Source organism: Cryptomeria japonica, chromosome 2 (genome assembly GCF_030272615.1).
Source record: "Cryptomeria japonica chromosome 2, Sugi_1.0, whole genome shotgun sequence".
Classification (NCBI taxonomy): Eukaryota; Viridiplantae; Streptophyta; class Pinopsida; order Cupressales; family Cupressaceae; genus Cryptomeria; species Cryptomeria japonica.
In genome coordinates this window covers 236,756,149-236,773,570 of record NC_081406.1, presented here as the reverse complement: position 1 = coordinate 236,773,570, position 17,422 = coordinate 236,756,149, and positions in this window count along the sequence as shown.

Sequence of the window (17,422 nt, the reverse complement as noted above, 5' to 3'; positions counted from 1 at the left end):
GTGATATAGTTTTGATTGAGAAGAAGAGGATCTATTCAAGAAAGTTGTGCTACTTCTAGATCACACCGCCTATTGTTTTCTAATCACTACAATAGTCAAATCCCTTAACTGGGTAAGCTCTAACAAGATTTATTGTACAAATCCTTTAAGAAGGTGATCCATTAGTTTGGATTCAGAAATTCTCTACTGAGGCTACTCCTAATAGGGTACTACCTTTAACAGGGTATAGCTCCTAATAGAGCTTTGGGATCTTTAATAGGATTTGCTCCTAGCAGAGCACTTTTGTAGACCTTAACCGGTAAATTACTTATTACTGCAGATAGTTAACTTGTGAGTCCCATCTCACCGTGGTTTTTCCCATTTGGGTTTTCCACGTATAAAAACTTGTGCTATGGTGGATGTTTTACTTATTGTGGATGCTTTAATATCATTTTGGATTCCATGCATAATGTTTGGTAAACTTATTAAGTATCTCAACTAGTCAGTGTTTAAAGTGGTATTGTTTTTGCTATCATTGATTCACCTCCCCTCTCAGTGCTTTATAAGTCTATCAATTGGTATTAGAGCCTAACTTCCTTAAGGCTTAATCACTTGGAAAGAAATCCTAAAGCCACCATGGGGGATATGAGCTACTTTGAGATGGCTAGAGTGCTTGAAGCTACCAAGGAAGAGCTTGAAACCCTAAGGGTCAGATTTAAAGCTTCATAAGTCAAAAGGAGAGAGTTGACTGAACAAGTATTAGAGATTTATGATAATAGTTCTTCAGATGAAGCTAACATTGATGCATTAGCTAAAGAAGTTGAAAAACTTAATGGTGAAAAGTTGAATCTGAGAAGAGAGTTAGAAGCCCTAACTATTCACATGAGTCAAGAGCTGGAAGCTAGGAGGGCAGCTGAAGACCTTGTCAAAGAAAGAGATCATGAGATTTCTAAGATCAAACAAGAGAATGCAACCTTGCATGAGCATTGGCATGAAGAGAAATAAGAAAAAGAGGCTTTGCAACTAGATCTTGAAATGGCATCATCCCTAAGAGACTCTTACAAAACACAATGGAGATCTTACAAGAGAGCTCACTGAGGCTAATGGAAAGCTGAAAAAGTTCAATAAAAGTTCTTCTATGCTGGATGAGCAGATCCAATCTCAGAGGATGAAAGGAGATACATATGGACTAGGCTTTAACACATCTGAGAAAGGAGAATCTTCTGATACAAAGAGCAACATTCATAAGGACAAAACTACTCCTAAGACTAACAAGCCTACCAGTAAGAGAGTTTTCAAACCTGTTTGCTTTGTCTATCATAAACTTGGGCATACTACAAATGCATGTAGAAATAGACCTAATGAGAATATAGGCTATAATGCAAATGCTAGGTATGTATCTAGGAGATTTGAAGGTCATTGTTTTACATGCAACATGTCTGGACATAGATCAGTTGAATGTAGATATGGAGAGAATAATCTAGTACCTCACATGAATCCAAGACCTAATGGTAACTAGAGGAGAACCTATGACAATTGAGGTAACATGAACTGGCAGAAATCCTATGTCAACTGGTTTAGTCCATTTGAGATGGAAAAGGTAACTAATGTCATTTGCACTATTTGTAACAATTATGGTCATGTGGCTATGAATTGCAGAAGGTGAATTGGAAGAGGAAATGCAAGACCTTGGAGATCATCTAGAATGGCCTACTATCATTGTCACAAATTGGGACACATGGTAAAGTTTTGTAGAACTAGAAAGAACAAACTGGTTAATCATTTTTTAGATCAGAAAGGTAAACAAAAGGTAAATGTTGAGGAAACTAGAGAAGAGATTAACCAAATTTGGAAAAATAAGAGTCATGATATGCTTGCAGAAGAACCTAATCCTTCACGCAGTGTGGAGAATACTACTCCGGTGAGTGGAACCTTTCAACAGGGCTAAGGGGAGCATAACAGTAAATCTACTTACGGACCCCTTGAAAGATGAGTGGTAAGAAAGTTTGCATTTTTGAGTTATTCTGTGAGAAATATTGATATCTTTGTCTATCAGTTTTTTGAAACTTTGGCAACTAGTTTTATACCTGTTAATATTGAATGTATCGTCAAATGGTGTATTAGGGTTGGTACCCCTAGCGGTTGAGCAATTAATGCAGTACGTAAAGATGATACAAGAAAGTTTTACTATGTTATTTTTACCCTAAATGCATTCGAAAGAGAATTCTTGAGCAATTGTAGAGTGAAAAGAGATTTGCTAGCTAGTTGTGGACAAATTTGTGCTATGAATTGCGTGATTGAAGTTGATTCAAAGTTTAGAGAAGGTGGAACTAGTGTGTATTTGAGTAATCAACCAGAAATCAAGGTAGGGCGGGAGAATTAAGATATTTCTTTGTAAAATCCCTTTCAAATCAAGTTTATTAGAATAGCGTCGTCATCTAAGCAAGTAGAGAGACTTATGTGTTGGCATTTTGGCACTAAGTTGTCATTGATGTCAACTGGCATGATGGAGATTCACATAAGGGTGAGCATAAAGAATGAAGGTCTACCAGTCTGAAGGATGGTTGCTAGTTTATGATGAAGAGGCAGAATGTTAAAATTTGTCTAACACCACCTGAGGTGAAGATGTGAAACTGGTACATGATGCTCTACTGGTTAACAAAAGAAGAACACTCTACTGGAAAAGGGTTATACAAGTATGTGCTTGCCAGACCGACTGCGTGTTGGTGGGCCATGTCTTGATCTCTGTGATGCCATGTGGAGTAGAGGTGGCAAGTGTGTTGTGGTTGGTGAAGTCTCATCAACAAGGTTGATGAAATAGATAATCACCATTAATGAAGGAGCCACAAATCATGGGATTGCACTTGATTGATTGGGGCTCGAGGAAGAAGGAATGATAGAGGAAGATCAGGGTGTAGTTGGCACCTGAATCAAGGCAAAGGAAATCCGATTCAGGACATTCTCATATAGGAAACTTTTGGAACACTTTATGTGTCATCTGACTTCATGACAAAAAATATGATTTGTGATTTCCACTCTGAGAAAAACATGTATTGGATAATGAAAACTATGTGCAAGTGAAGTCTTAAAGGACAAGTGATTGATCCAAGAAAGGTGGGATTGGATCTCATGAAGATTGTGTTGGAAAGAGAAAACCCTAACCACTCAGGTTTTTGAATTGTATTCTGGCTGGAAAATAGATAATAAGAAAAGAGAGCTCTGGACATGTGTTGTTGTTGATGCTATGAATATTGAATAGAGAAGAGAAGGGAGAGAGAGAAAGGAGAAGACTTTAGAAGGTGTTTTGAGAAAGTTGTAGTGTGGGTGGGCAAGCAGACTGGTGAGAGGATTCTACTGGCAGTATTATAGTTTGGCAGTTGAGCCTAACCGGTAAGGTGTGGAAGAGCAGGTACCATCCTAGTGTGACACTATGTGTGAAAGGGAGAGAAAGATAACAAAGAATTATTTGATTCAAGAGTTGTAGAATTCATTTGCAACAAGAAGCCTTAATTGTATTCAAATAGTATTTCATTATATATTGCCAAGTTGAAGCTTGGTGCAGGGGTTGGTGCTCCTTGGGTTGGTGCCCAAAATCTTTGTAAATTCATGTTTTACCTATGAGGCTGGATTGAAGTAGTAGTCTTCAATAACTTTTCTCACCAAGGTTTTTCCCATATTGGGTTTTCCTCGTAAATATAGTGTTGTGAGTTACTTGTGTGTGTATGGTCTCTTTGGCTTTCTTTCTTGTATTACAGGTTTGACCATTTAAGTGATTAAGTAAATAACTGATATTCTCATGTTAGATCACAAGAAGAAAAATTTAGGAACCACTGATTCACCCCCCTCTTAGTGGTACTCTATGTTCAACAATTGGTATTAGAGCCTGGTTCCCTATTATCTTTAAACCTTGGGTAGATTCTGGACTTTGAGCAAAATGGCAAGAAGTGAGTCTCCTTCCTCAAAAGCCCCCATGTTTGATGGATCCAACTATGCCTTCTGGAGCAGAAGAATGGAGACCTATATTTCATCTCTTGGTTTTGATGTATGGATGTCAGTCAAGAATGGGTATGCTATTCCTAATACTCCTCCCTCTGATCGAGATGCAAAAAAAGAGTATGAGAGTAATGCAAAGGCAAAACATGCTATCTTGAGTGGATTGTCCGATAATGAATTTGTCAAAGTCATGCGCTGTATTTCAGCAAAGGAGACATGGGACAAATTGCAGAGATTGTTTGAGGGAGATGCAAAAGTCAAAGAAGCCAAGCTGCAAACACTAAGGGATCAACTTGAAAGCATCAAAATGAAAGATGATGAAAAGATTGCAGACCATCTTCACAGATTTGATGAAACTATGAATACCATTAGAGGACTCAGAGAAGAGATTGCATATGAGATTCTTGTCAAAAAGATACTTAGATCTGTCACTCCCAAATATGATACTAAGGTGTTAGCCATTGAGAAGCCAAGGATATGGAGACTTTTACAATGGATGAGCTATTTGGCTCCCTGACAGCCTATGAGATGAGAACAACTAGTGATACTTCCTCAAGGAGAGAAGCAACATTCAACATCACTAAATAGGGCAAATAATCTGTCACTCACAAAGAATCCAATGAAGATTCTGATGAAGAAGTAGCAAAATTTGTCCAAAATCTCAAAAGAGGATCCAACCAGTACAAAGGAAAGCTACCACTTAAGTTCTTCAAATATGGAAAGGTAGGACACTTTGCTACAAACTATCCTCACAAAGAAACCGGTAGAGATGAGTCAAGAGAGTTTAGAAGATCTTCCAGCAAAGATAGTGAAAGGAATGACTACCGGCAGGGAAGAAGAGGCTACTGAAACTAGAACAAATTATATACCTTTGAGGAGGACACAATAGATGATGAAAATGCATTAGAAGATGATGACCGTGAGAACAACAGAAAAAGTCAATCTCTTCATGGCACTTGATAGACCGGCTGATGAAGATGAGGAAGAAGAGGATGTTGAGGCTGAAGTGGACTTGGAGAGCAAACTTATAAGTGCTCTTGAAGAATTGAGTAAAATAAGAAGAGAACTCAAGAGGGTTAATCTTGTTGCAGTAAATGAACAAGATCTTTTGAAACAATCTCTAGAAGAGTCCGGTCAAGTCATATCTGACTTGAAGCTACAAGTAGAAGAAACTAAGAGGATTAGTGAAACTATAGCCTTTGATATGACAAAGAAAGAAAAGGAGCATCAAGAGCTGGAAGCTGAAATAATAAGACTCAGAAAGGAGCTTGAAGAAAGCAAGGAAGAAATAAAAATAAGGAGCAAGTATGAAGGAAACACTGAGGCCTTAGATAAGATGTTGAGCAAACAAAAGCAATCCAAAGACACCGGTGGCTTAGGTTTTGAAGAAGGTCAAATTTCAAACCACAAAGATAAATCCGACAAAGAAATAATGTTCACTTATTCAATTAAAGGTGAAGAAAATAAGACATTCACTGTAGGCAAGGATACTGACAAAAAGACATATGCAAATGCTGTTGGAAACCATCACTCAAACCGATATGCAGAAATGAATGGAAGGCCACACATCTAGCACCAAAATGCAAATCTAAGGAGAAATGCTAGAATTTATTGTGAAGGATTCACCAGATTCAACAACATGAAGGGAAGATCCTCCATGAGGCAGTTTTATTTAGGACCAAGACAACTTAACCAGTATGTTTCAAATTTTCATGGTTACTGTTACCGATGCAATCAATTTGAACACATAATAGCTGACTGTAGATTAAACAATAAGCCTTCTATGAATTATGAAATTAGAAACCCATTTAATACACTCTGGGATATGAATGTTGTCTTCTATCAGTGCAAAATATATGGTCATAAGATTTTTGATTGTAGGAAGAATAAACCTGCACCTTACAATAATTTTAAGGACGTTCCCTTTAATAAAAATGTAAAAAGCTATAACTATCAAGAATTTGGACACATAGCGAAGTTATGCAAAAACAAGAAGATCAAGAAAATAAAGGAAAATCTAGATCAAGAGTCGGTAACTGAACTTGAGCTCAATATAGCGGCAAACAAGAAGAAGGAAATCAAACTAGTTTGGGTTGAGAAAGAAAAGGAACAGGCAGAATCAAGTCTCTTAGTATAGACAATCTTGCATGCTAAAATGAAAAATCTATGGGTGGTAGATAGTGGTTGTTCAAACCATATGACAGGTGACAAAAATAAATTCATCAAACTTGAAGACAGGAATGGTAGATCAGTAAGGTTTGGAGATAAATCTTCCATCAAAATAAAGGGAAAAGGAACTCTAAGCATTGATGGAAAACTTAAGGCACATGATGTATATTATGTGGAAGGCCTCAAGCATAATCTGTTGAGTGTGAGTCAAATGTGTGACAAAGGTTACAAATTCACCTTTGACTCAACCGGTTGTTAGATAAAGAAAGATAGTACCAGTAAAGTTGTGGTAGGAGGAAAGAGAACTGATGGAAATGTTTATAATCTGAAGGAATTCTATGAGTCCCAATGTATGTTAGGTCAAGTAGATGAGAGTTGGCTATGGCACAAAAGATTAGGTCATATCAAATTTGATAACTTAGTTGTAGTAAGCAAAAAGGGGCGTGTGAGGAATATTCCACCCATCGTCAAACCGGTAAACACATTTTGTGATGAATGTGTAAAAGGTAAGCAAACAAAACTGAGTTTCAGGACAAAGGAGCACAACACCTCAGAACCACTTGAAATTATGCATATAGATCTATGTGGTCCAACTCAAACAAGAGAACTTGTCGATGAAAGATACTTTATGCTCTTCATTGATGACTACTCAAGGATGACATGAGTCACCTTTCTGCAAGATAAATCACAAGCATTTGAAAGATTCAAGATTTTTCAAAAAATGGTGGAAAAGGAAAGTGGGTATAGATTAAAATGTCTAAGATCAGATAGGGGTGGAGAGTTCACATCAAATGAATTTGAAGATTATTGTGAAAAACATGGAATTAGAAGGCAATACTCAGCTCCTAAGACACCATAACAAAATGGTGTGGTAGAAAGGAAGAACATGACAGTCAAGGAGATGGCCAGAACCATGTTAAATGAGGCCAATTTGCCGATTACATATTGGAAAGAAGCTGTTCAAATTGTTGTATATACTTTGAAATGGGTTCAATTAAGAAAAAACAACAAAATGACACCTCATGAGTTATGGTATGACTGGAAGCCGTCAGAAAAATACTTCAAAGTATTTGGAAGCAAGTGCTTCATCAAGAAAGATGTGGATGGATTAGGAAGTTTTGACTCTAGGAGTGATGAAAGAATCTTTCTTGGTTACTCATCTAACAACAAAGCCTACAAATGCTAGAATAAAAGGATAAGAAGGGTCGTTGAGAGTGTGCATGTAAAAGTGGATGAAGATATACACAAAGGATGTCAACCACAGGTTAACTGGTATGATGACTCCGGTGATGAATATTATGAAGCTTAGATAGATACTGAACTAGAGGTAGCAACCCAAAAGGTTCCCAACCAGTATGTACAGTTGAATCACCCAGAAGAACAAATTTTGGGAAATAAGAGTGATGGTGTGCAGACTAGAAGAAAACTTTCTCGAAATGATGAACAAGTCAACCTATGCCTCATGACTGAAGTTGAACCCAAAACTTTCAATGAGGCCAACAAGAGACAAGAATGGATGGATGCCATGGAAGAAGAACTGCATCAGATTGAGAAGAACAAGACTTGGGAATTAGTTCCTAGACCAGAAGACAAGAACATCATTAGCATAAAGTGGGTCTACCAAAACAAGATGAATGAAGAAGGTAAGATTGTGAGGCATAAAGCTAGACTAGTGTGCAAAGGATACTCTCAGTTAGAGGGGATTGACTTTGAAGAAACATTTGCACCGGTGGCTAGATTAGAAGCAATTACGATGTTTCTAGCATACTTTGCCTACAAGGGATATAAAGTATGTCAAATGGATGTAAAATATTCTTTTCTAAATGGAAATTTAGAAGAAGAAGTATACATGGAGTAGCCGGAGGGATTTCTGCTGCATGATGAGACATTTGTGTGTTGGTTAAAGAAGGCTCTATATGGTTTAAAGCAAGCTCCTAGAGCATGGTACTCAAGATTAGATCAGTATCTAAAGGAGCAGGGATTCAAAAAGGGGAGTGCTGACAACAATATGTACATAAGGAAAGATGGGAATCAGATGATTAGTGTGGTTGTGTATGTAGATGACATCATCTTTGGAGGCAACAAGGATACTCTCTGCAAAGAGTTTGCTGATTAGATGCAATCAGAATTTGAGATGCCAATGCTTGGTGAATTGACTTACTTTCTTGGCCTGCAGATATTACAAAAGGATAAAAGGAATATTTATCTCACAAGCCAAGTATGCAAAGGAGATGCTGAAGAAATTCCAACTAGAAGATTGCAAACTAGTAAGTACCCCCATGGTGACCGGTAGAAAATTGAGTAAGAATGATGAATCATCGGTAGTGGATCAGACTCTATACAGAGCCATGATAGGCAATCTATTGTATCTACCTTCTTCAAGACCGGATATAGTTTAGGCAATATGCATGGTAGTCAGATTCCAAGCTACACCAAAGTAGTCACACATGAATGCTATTAGCAGAATTTTTAGGTATCTACAAGGGACTCTCAGCGATGGTTTGTGGTATCCTAAATAGGGAGATTTTATCTTGGAAGCATACACTGATGCTGATTGGGCATGATGCATTGATGATAGAAAGAGCACAAGCGGTGGTGCATTATTTCTAGGTGATCGGTTGGTCTCTTAGCATAGCAAGAAACAAGACCCAATCTCCTTATCTACTGCTGAAGTTAAGTACATTACTACTTCTACATGCTACTCTTAGGTGCTTTGGATGAAGCAGACTCTCAAAGATATAAAGATGGACATCACTGAACCTATTCTCATCCAGTGTGACAATTCGAGTACAATCAACATAGCAAAGAATTTGGTCATGCATTCCAGAACAAAACATATTGCTATCAAATATCACTTTCTTTGAGAGAAGGTTGAAGAGCAGGAGGTAAGGATGGACTATGTTCCTATTGGTGAACACGTAGCAGACAGTTTCACCAAACGGCTACCAATAAGCATGTTTGAATACCTCTAACACAAGCTAGGAGTTATGTCATCTGCCTAGGAAGCTTTTTTGTGACTTAGGGGGAGCTTGGTATGGGTCAAAGGGGGAGTGCGCAAGTACCCTTTGTCACTGTGTCAAAGGGGGAGAAATATACCAGTATGGAGTGGATCGTGAGAAGTTGACATCAATGCCAAAGGGGGAGATTGTTGGCATTTTGGCACTAAGTTGTCATTGATGTCATCCGACATAATGGAGATCCACATAAGGGTGAGTATAAAGAATGAAGGTCTACCGGTCTGAAGGATGGTTGCTAGTTTATGACGAAGAGGCAGAATGTTAAAAGTTGTCTCACACCACTGAAGGTGAAGATGTGAAACCGGTATAGGATGCTCTACCGGTTAATAGAATAAGAACACTCTACTGGTAAAGGGTTATACTGGTATGTGTTTTCTGGATCGACTATGTGTTGGTGGGCCATCTATTGATTCATGTGATGCCATGTGGAGTAGAGGTGGCAAGTGTGTTGTGGTTGGTGAAGTCTCATTGATAGGGTCGATGAAACAGATAATCACCATTAATGAAGGAGCCACAAATCACAAGATTGCGCCTGACTGATTGTGGCTCGAGGAAGAAGGAATGATAGAGGAAGATCAGGGTGTAGTTGGCAAGTGAATCAAGGCAAAGGAAATTTGATTCAAGACATTCTCATAAAGGAAACTTCTGGAACACTTTATGTGTCATCTGACTTCATGACAGAAAATCTGATTCATGATTGCCACTCTGAGAAAAACATGTATTGGATAATGAAAACTGTGTGTAGGTGCAGTCTTCAAGGATAAGTGATTGATCCAAGAAAGACGGGATTGGATCTCATGAAGATTGTGTTAGAAAGAGAAAACCCTAACCGCTTAGGTTTTTGAATTGTATTTTGGCGGGAAAATAGATAATAAGAAAAGAGAGCTCTAGACATATGTTGTTGTTGATGCTGTGAAGATTGAGCAAAGAAGAGAAGGGAGAGCGAGCAAGGAGAAGACTTTAGAAGGTGTTCTGAGCAAGTTGCAGTATGGGTGGGCAAGCAGACCAGTGAGAGGATTCTACCAATAGTATTATAGTCTGGTAGTTGAGCCTAATCGGTAAGGTGTGGCAGAGCAAGCAACATCCTAGTGTGACACTGTGTGTTGAGAGATTGTGTGTGAAAGGGAGAGAAAGATAACAAAGAATTATTTGATTCAAGAGTTGCAAAATTCATTTGCAACAAGAAGCCTTAATTGTATTCAAATAGTATTTCAATATATATCACCAAGTTGAAGCTTGGTGCAGGGGTTGGTTCTCCTTGGGTTGGTTCCCTAAAAGTGCAAGGGTTGGTGCTCCTTGGGTTGGTGCCCAAAATATTTGTAAATCTATGTTTTACCTATGAGGCTGGATTGAAGCAGTAGTCTTCAACAACTTTTCTCATCGAGGTTTTTCCCATATTGGGTTATCCTCATAAATCTGGTGTTGTGAGTTACTTGTGTGTGTATGGCCTCTTTGGCTTTCTTTCTTGTATTATTGGTTTGATCATTTAAGTGATTAAGTAAATAACTGATATTATCAAGTTAGATCACAAGAAGAACAAATTAGGAACCACTAATTCACCCCCCTCTCAGTGGTACTTTGTGTTCAACATTATGATCACATCTGAACCTATGGAGCTTATGGAATCTGAACAAATTGTGTCATATAATGCTTTATCTCAAGTACCTAATGGTGTTATTGTAAAAGGTGCTTTGTCTAGTTATATTGATTGCAAAATCAAAGATTTAGGATTAGTGTCAATATAATCTTAATTGAAATCCCTTTGTGATAAGAGTGGAAAGATTCAACTTGAGTATATCAAGGTTTATGAGAAGGGTTTTCATAATGCAGCTTATTTTCTTGAAGATTTTGAAGAGGAACATATCAAAATCATTCTTAGTCGAGTTCATGGTAAAAATATGTATCTGGAAAGGTCACATACTACAACTAAGGAAGCTATCCATGCTATGACTGGTTTTTGGTCAATCGGTGAAGTTCCCAAGTTGAGGTGAATTTCTAAAGAGACTGTAATGATATTAAATCAATCTACCTCTGATGGGCATGCATTTTCTGTTAATAACATTAAGGACCTAGAGGTTAGATTGGCTACCATGGTTATAGGATACATGATATTCTTTTCCAATAGAATGAACAATGTGCCATCTGCAACAGTACATATAGCCTATAGAATGATTGTTGAGAATGCAGATTATGACCTATGTGAGGCCATAAGAAGTCAATTGATGTTGAATCTACAATCAATTAAGAAGGATAGCAGTCAGAAGTTCAAATTTGGTCAATTATTGATTGGTTTATTCTTTTACTTTTAGAATTTCCTACCGGGAATTGGTGACATTGAATGGTCAAAATACCTACCGGTAATTGCTTAGATCAAGAACAACATCAAGGCTATTAAGAACACTTTCTTTGCTGCAATGAACATGCACTTCAATGAATTTCAAAAGAAAATGAGTATGAGGGTAAGGCTACCTGAAGATGTGGTGAAACAAATTGTGAAGGACATCATTTTCACAGTCACCACTAATTTCTGTCTCATGGAAGCTATCGAACCAAGAGAGGATGAAATGGAAGACATGAGCTATGAAGTCAATTATGACTTATTGATCGGTTATGCTAATAACTTGTTGGCATCTCTAGTAGATAAGAAGAAGAAAATATTGGGTACTTTTGAGGAGCAAACTACAGAAGTTGAAACCAGTAGTGCTCAACCTAGTAGTGGTAAAAGAAAGAAGAGGAAGGCTGAGCAAGCACCCCCAGTGTCAACAAGAACAAGAGTGACACAAAGTGTCCAAGTTAAGAAGAAACTGGCACCAAAGGTATACATAAAGAAGCAAACTACAACAAAGAAGAGAGACCAACAACTGATTCTTCAAGAAGAATCTAATGATATCGACACTGAGGAGGAGCAAAAGAAAATAAAGGCAATTGGTAAGAAAGCCAAACTAGTTGAAGCCACCTCACAGTAGGGTATTCCCATTAGTTCTTTGTCTTACAAACCTATGTCTGATTTTGAGAGAACTTTGAAAACATTAGGGAGGAATAGATTTGATAATGTTAAAGAATGTTTTGATTCATTTAATGAAGATCAAAAGGAACAAATTGTTCAACAGGTAATCAACTATTTACGTCAATACAATCAATTACCTCGGGATCTTAAAAAAGACATTTCTAATTATTTATATTCTATTCTTTCAAATAAGTGGGAAAAGGATGTGGAGAAAGATCAAGAAATAATTTATAGTACTTTTATTCAGTATTTTCTTGATTTGTCTAAAGATGAATTAGCCGCATTGCTTGATAATTATAAAGGACAATTTCATTCAAGGAGATTGATGATAATGAATGAAAAGGTGCAATCTGTTGAAGTGGGAATTCATCAGATATCTAGAAATGTTCAATGGATGCATAAGCATTCAAAGTCTCATAGTGATGACCAAACAGAGACTAGAGGTCAACCAGAGTTAGGTGGAGAAGAAATTATTTCACTAGATAGTGATAAGCATAAGGGTGACACTACTTCTCAACCACTGATCTTTGTTGATGACATACACGATACCATTAATCTATCTGGGAATATTATTGAACTAGATAAGCAATCACCAGTTATTACTATTTCATAGGTTAATGTAGTGGATATACCGACGACTCAACCAAGTATGGATATTCCACCCCCATTGATAAAAGATCAATAATTGAAATCACAACTATCACCAGTTCACATGCTACTCAAGAGGAACTTGGAAAAAAAGTTGAAGAGAAGCCCTGTGAGCAAGAAAAGGAACAAGAGCAAGATAACATTAAGGAGATGAAATTTGATGAACTTGAAGAGGCATTAGTCAAGAAGAAAAATGATGATGATGATGAGTCATTAGGAATGAAGGGGCCTATAGATGTAGATAATATGGGTGCATCAAAACTTATGGAGATTGCAACTGTGATGCAATCCAGGGCTCAGAAGAAGAGACTTAAGGAATAGAGGAAGGAAGCAAAAAATATCCAAACTACTATTGAGATTTTGTCTAGTCTTCTACCAGAAACTGCTATAGGGAACTTGTCAACTCCTATTGGAAAGCTTGGTCAGTTGGTTACTGATGCCTCTGACCAAATCAAGTCCCTTGAGGAAACAAATCAGACTTTGGCTAAGAAAAACTATAGGAAGAAAAGAGGTGAACATATAATGAAAGATATTGATATAGGGAAGATTGTTTTATCCTTGAATAAAGATCTTTTGAGAAAATCTATTGAGACAAAAGGTGTAATTCTAGCCTACACATCCAGTGTTTCATTTTTCTATACTAATTTAGTTAAGAGGCAAAAAGAGACAAAACTAGAACTGGAAAAGATATGTAATGCCTACATATCTTTACAGGATTCAGTCTTAGCCTTTGGCAAATCAGTGGATGATTTGAAAAATCGGTTAGATTTGTATGATTTTGAACAGGCAAAGAGACTCCGATCCCTGAAGGAGTTAAAGAACTTATTAAGACCTAAAGTGGACATCCTGCAATGAGCTTATAAGATTGCCGAAGCGGTTTTAGCTACTCTAGAGATGAGTATAGTTGATGCAATGGAAGAATTTTCTGCACAGGTCATGGCAACCATAGAGATTACTGAAACCTTACTAGAATCATGGGAAAATGATTTTTCTCAAACGAAGCTTACTTTCAGTAATATTTTCTTGAAAATTGAAGTGAACACTCCTTAGTACAGACTTAACTTTTTGTATATATAAAATTTTGATGCAAATTTTGCTATATATATATATATATTTTACTTTTCAATTTGGCATTGTTGTCAAAGGGGGAGTAGAAATATGCATGTGTGTTGTGAAAAATTTGTATGTATTGTTAAGGGGGAGTTGAAATATGTTTTTGTACAATTTTTTGTAATTGCACACTTAGTTGTAAAGTTGTAAAATTTTATAAGTGTTGCCATCAATGCCAAAGGGGGAGATTGTTGGCTTGATGATGATTGTAATGAATGACTTCATGTGTTGTCATTGATGGAACATGTACACACACACATGATCACATTGTCATTAGAAAAATCGATATTACTTCTAAAGTTACTTGTATTGCAACCTGTATTAAAAGTTTAGTTTATGATGGTTTAGAGAGTGTCAACCGGTACATGTTGACAACCGGTATATGCTGGAATGACTTGACACCTAATTGGAGATTTAGAGGAGACCATCAAATAAGAAAACAAAGGACAATCAGTTTACATGTTGCTAGTGGTTAACTCTAGCCGGTACTAGTGTTCCAATTGGTATTCATTGATTGTGTGATGAGTTACACCTAACCGACAAATTTTGGCGGTCATTTGTGATGAGTTATGTTAGATTGTCCAGATACACTGCACCTAGGAAATTGTGATATGATTTCTAAGATGACATGAAATCTAATGTCTATATAATGATATTATAATGAATTATTTGATAGACATGATGTATGCGAAGATAGAAGTGTTAAGTTGTTGAAGGCATTGTAGAATATGTTGGTGATATAGTTGTGATCAAGTGACTGGCATGGATGATTGGAGAAGATTAAGGTGTTGTGATTTAAAATATATGTTCATAACATTGGCATGAGTCTGTGATTGAAATTGCATCAAGTTTGGTGAACTAGAAAGCACATTTATAATTGACTGTTATGAACTCTATGAAGAAGAATGAATACCAGTATCAGATCTTTAACTAGTAATGATTTAAGGTTTGGTAGTGGATCTTATCATGTTCATAACTTAGTGATGACATGTCATAATCCATGTGTAATGATAAGATGGTGTTTGAGTGTGGACAAGGATCAAATTTTTTGGGAAGTAGCGAAGTGCTTAGAAGAATGAAACAAGGGTTTTATTGCTTATCAAATCAATGTGTGGTGATCATTCAGCGATGGAAATCATCTACAAATTTGTTGTAATGATCTATAATATATTTTGGGGAAGTGTATTACCATGCAAAATGTAAATTCATTGTATCTTGTTGATGTAATTAGGGTTTGTAGCCGCCCTAACTGAAAAGTGTATTTAGGGCTAGCTGGAGAAGAGATTTTGTGTTGGTGATTTGATGAGAAGGTATTGCTGAACTAGTTTGTAGTGTCTACATGTGTGTAGAAGAGTTGTGTTGAAATGGATCTGTACTAGCAAGCAAGGAAGTGCTATAAGCAAATCATTTACCTTGTTGTTCCCTAACAGTTACAACTATTAGGATTCCCAAAGATACTGAGAGGGGGGGGTGAATCAGTATCTAACCGACTTATTATTTTACTTGAATTAAAACATATAAAGCATGTCAATACGGTGTACCGGTAAATCAAAAGTAATGCAGTAAATAAGAAAAACAATAACCACATGAAGAGAACACCATAACACAGTAGTTTAATGAGGAAAAATGATGTGGGAAAACCTCAATGGTATTTGTGACCCACAATATTCACTTACTGGCCAATAAGGGAATATTACTACTACAATAGGGGCGTGCACATGTAGAAAGGCCAAGTGCCTAGAGCTCACTGCTCAATTACAAAATGAAGTCACACTGACTTAAAAATATGGATTATAATAATCCAATGTCTTGTACTACTTCAAAATAGCATCTGCTATGCCAGATCCAGTACCGGTTTTAGCTCTGCTCCATACATAAACCCTTAACCTAAAATTCGCATATTAGGTCTACATTATTTCACCTATTACCTTATTAAAAAATGTTCTACAATGATCTCATACATATATGAGTCTTATTATAACTTTCCATGTTGGCTTACAATGATTTTACAATTAATTACAAAATTTATTATCAACAAAATTCTTGTCGGCCTGGGTGCCGGTGTCCTTTCTTTCATTGTCGGTGTTCTATGTGTCGGTGTAGAGTTTGCCATTGCCAGTTCTGGTATAATTGTCTTGCCGGTATCATATGATTGCAAGGTTTCCATCAATGACAAAAATTTCAATCACCTACAATTTCTCATTGGAGTGTGCATTTTCCAACAACAATAGTTTGAAATCCTTTAACCAGGTAGATCCTAATAGGTATGATATTGTAAATCCCTTCACCGGGTGGCTCATTAACTTGAGCTTGAAATCCTCTAACAAGGTTACTCTTAACAGGGTGGAGCTCCTAACAAGGATGAGGCAAAATCCCTTGACCGAGTGACTCCTAACAGGGTCTTCTCTTAACCAGGCATATTATAAAGCTCTTAACCAAGCTAGGCCTTTAACTGGGCACATTCCAAAAGAGTTCAAATATTTTGCGGGTGATAATTACCACCATGGTTTTTCCCAGTTGGGTTTCCACATGAAAAATCTTTGTGTTCATATGGTGGATGCATTGTTGATTTGTGCATTTGATATCTTTACTTTGTTTGCATATTGATGAACACTTGAGTGAATGGTTTGTTAAATTAGTTTAAAATATTTTTTGAGTATTTATTGGTACAGTTTTGTGAACTATTGCAGATTTGTTTTATTACTGATTTACCCCCCCTCTAAAAAATAACTAGATCCTCATAATAATAATTGGTATCAGAGCACTAGGTTCTTTTTGTGCATAAGCTTAACCATTTGAGGTAAAGATCCAAGATGATGAAGAAGGAGTGTCCAATATTCACAAAGGATAACTATAGAATATGGAGTGATAGAATGAATATCCACATCAAAGGTATGGGGCCATAGTTCTAGGAGCATGTAGTTAATCAGTACAAACCTCCTATGGGTACTCGGATTGCAGATCATCTCAAGGAGCAGCAGAAGAATGTTCAAGCATTGGAAGCCATTGTAAGTACTCTTTTTGAATCTGAATATATTAATGTTCATGGTTTAGAAACCACTTATGAACTTTGGAAAAAGTTGAAGTTGATTTATGATGGAGATGAGCATGTGAAAAAAGCTTAAGAAGAAAGCCTAAGAGGCAAGTTTGATGACATGAGGATGATGGAAGGTGAGAACATCACCCAGTACATAAAAAGAATAAAATAAGTAGTTGGAGGAATCAAAAGTGCTGGTGGAACTGTAAGGCCTTCCCCAAACCAAACTTTGATTAACTTAGTTGACCATGTTTGACCCTATTAATAAATGTTATATAATACAATAGAATGGACTGTGTCAGACAGATAGATTGGTGAGAAAAGAAATTGAACCAAGTTATAGAGTTATTTCACCTTGTGGTGTACATTTTGATGTATTATGAATTGAAATCCTAAAAGATCCACTGATTTGATAATCTTGATCTAACATATGTCAGCTATATCTGGATTTAGAACTTATAG